Consider the following 3,326-nt stretch of genomic DNA (forward strand, 5'->3'; position numbering starts at 1 on the left):
TCTAGAACATATCCCTACACCTCTGGTGGACAGAGTCCAGGACCTGTCAGGACACACTGGAGCCCTGCTCTCCCCATCTGCCCTTTCCCCACCCTGGGCACCCCTTGCAGCCCCTCCCAGGTTTTGGTCGGTGTCTCCCATGGAGGGACCCCAGCAGGACTGCTCAGTACCCTGAGTGGCCTGAGCCTGCTCGGGATAATTCCTCTGGGCTGTACCCACACTGCCAAGCATCAGAGCAAGGGCAAGGGCACACAAGTGCACGGCTCTGTCCTGGCACCTGCAGAGATGCCCCCCCGGCCGATCTCTGGGCTCTGAGCTGGCAGATCCCCCAGGGGGAAAGGTCTTGACCTACCCTCACCATCTCCCAGAGGCTCTTCCCTGAATGTGGGTTGGGAGGCCAGATCATCTTCCCCAACAGGTTCAGCTGCAAAGAAAGGCAGGACAGAACAGCTCCCAAGCACTGTAGGAGACCCTCAGGCTGCCTGGGGCTGGCAAAGGAGCCACACAATGCACAGCCCCTGGGCACAGCCCTGGGCCCTTCCCTTCCCTCTCTGCTCTTCTGTGTGGCTGCACAGAGCACAGGGAAGGAGACACTGGCATTGCATATGGGAAGAGGATTGACAGCTAAATGTTCCTTCATCCCACTGACAGCAATCCTGTGGGATCACTGAGGTCTCCAGAAGGGAGCATGGCAAGGTCTCCAGAATGCATCAACCTTCGGCCTCTTAAAGGAAAGTGGCACATGAGTGAGCTCTTGCCACAGTGACACTACTTCTTCTGCCAGGAAAGGGACATTGAGGACTTGACTTCAGCATGGGGGAAGGCCTTCAAACCACCATTCACAAGCGATTCTGAATAATGTGTGTCCTGATCCCAATCTAGAAGGGAGCACAGATCAGAAGAATTTCCATGGTGTGCTGGGATCCCCTTCTTTCTTAGAGAAGTGGGCACTGAGAGTTAGTCAGGTATGGCTGTGGGAACCAGATGTGATTGGACATGGCCAAAGCTGTAGAGGAGCCTGGGGAGCTCTGGGCTGGCTCCTGGTGACTCTGTCTATTCTCTCCATGCCCTGTGCAACAGCCCTGGCTGGGCAGCTGGTGCAGCCCAGGGCCCATTGGAGTCTCTCACTCCCACAGCAGAAAGTCTTTCTAAAGCACTGGGGAAAACTGCAGCAGGCAGTGCCACAGCCATACCTCCCAATCTTCCTCCTACCCTTCCTCCCCCTCTCCCTACCTTCCTCACTATCTCCATCCCTCTTTCCTCTGGAATAGTTCCCTCACCTCTGGTGGACAGAGTCAGGACCTGTCAGGACACACTGGAGCCTTGCTCTCCCCATCTGCCCTTTCCCCACCCTGGGCACCCCTTGCAGCCCCTCCCAGGTTTAGGGTGATGTTTCCCACAGAGGGACCAAAGCAGGACTGCTCAGTACCCGAGTGGCCTGAGCCTGCTTAGGATAATTTCTCTGGGCTGTGCCCACACTGCCAAGCATCAGAGCAAGGGCAAGGGCACACATGTGCACGGCTCTGTCCTGGCACCTGCAGAGATGCCCCCCTGGCTGAACTCTGGGCTCTGAGCTGGCAGATCCCCCAGGGGGAAAGGTCTTGACTTACCCTCTCCATCTCCCAGAGGCTCTTCCCTGAATGTGGGTTGGGAGGCCAGATCACCTTCCCCAACAGGTTCAGCTGCAAAGAAAGGCAGGACAGAACAGCTCCCAGCACTGCAGGAGACCCTCAGGCTGCCTGGGGCCAGCAAAGGAGCCACACAATGCACAGCCCCTGGGCACTGCCCTGGGCCCTTCCCTTCCCTCTCTGCTCTTCTGTGTGGCTGCACAGGAGCACAGGGAAGGAGACAAAGGCATTTCACATGTGAACAGGATTGACCAATAAATCCTCCTTCCTCCCACTGACAGCAATCCTGTGGGATGAGTCAGGGCTCCAGAAGGGAGCACGGCAAGGTTTTAGAAACCATCAAGCTTCAAAGGAACTTAAAGGAAAGTGGCACATGAGTGAGTGCTGGCCACATTGACACTGCTTATTCTGTCAGAGAAAGGACATTGATAACTTGCCTCCAGCATGAGGGAAGGTCTTCAAACCACCATTCACTTGCACTTCCAAATAATCCAAGGTAGGTTCCCAATCTAGAAGAGAGTACAAATCAGAATAATTTCCATGGTGTGCTGGGATCCCCTTCTGCCTTGGAGAACTGGGCATTGAGAGTTGGTCGGGTATGGCTGTGGGAGCCAGATGTGATTGGACATGGCCAAAGCTGCAGAGGAGCCTGGGGAGCTCTGGGCTGGCTCCTGCTGACTCTGCCTACTCTCTCCATGCCCTGTGCAACAGCCCTGGCTGGGCAGCTGGTGCAGCCCAGGGCCCATTGGACTCTCTCACTCCCACAGCAGAAAGTCTTTCTAAAGCATTGGGGAAAACTGCAGCAGGCAGTGCCACAGCCATACCTCCCAATCTTCCTCCAGCCCTTCCTCCTTCTCTCCCTACCTTCCTCACTATCTCCATCCCTCTTTCCTCTGGAATAGTTCCCTCACCTCTGGTGGACAGAGTCAGGACCCTTCAGGACACACTGGAGCCCTGCTCTCCCACTCTGCCCTTTCCCCACCCTGGGCACCCCGTGCAGCCCCTCCCAGGTTTTGGGCGGTGTCTCCCATGGAGGGACCCCAGCAGGACAGCTCAGTACCTGAGTGCCCTGAGCTTGCTAAGGATAATTCCTCTGGGCTGTACCCACACTGCCAAGCAGCAGAGATGGCAGCTCAAGGCTCAGCAGGGCTCAGGCCCAGAGGCACAGCAATTACCTCCTGTGTCTGTGCCTGGCATCGCCTCCCTTCCTGCAGCAGAGCCTGGCACAGAACCTCTGCTTCCTCTGGGAAATGCTTCCTTCTGTACAGCCTCTGCTTTCATTTCTGGAGGAAGGAAAAGGGACAGCTCGATCAGCTGTCATCACCTGGGGTCACCTCCCATTGGGAAGGTGACATCTTCAGGAGACAATGCTGGTGAAAGACATGGTTAAGGATCAGGAAAATGCCCAGGCTCTTCAGGCTGGGCAAGAGCAGTCCCACACTGAAACACCCACCCTGTCTGATATACCCTGAGACCAGGAAATTTCAGGGGATAGAAGGGTGTGCATGGCCCCTGGGACAGTTTGGGCTCCCTGTCAGCTGATGCCAAAGGCCTTCCTGCAGAGGTGGGGAAGAAGCTGCAGCCAGGCCAGGCTGGGAAACAGCCCTGCAGGGTGTGACAGCAGCAGCAGGGCAGTGAGGCTGCCATGGATCCCTTCCTGCTGTGCCGGGCACAGTGTGTCCAGAAGTGCAGAGAAAG

This window comes from Catharus ustulatus, unplaced genomic scaffold, assembly GCF_009819885.2.
Source record: "Catharus ustulatus isolate bCatUst1 unplaced genomic scaffold, bCatUst1.pri.v2 scaffold_62_arrow_ctg1, whole genome shotgun sequence".
In the NCBI taxonomy this organism is placed as follows: Eukaryota; Metazoa; Chordata; class Aves; order Passeriformes; family Turdidae; genus Catharus; species Catharus ustulatus.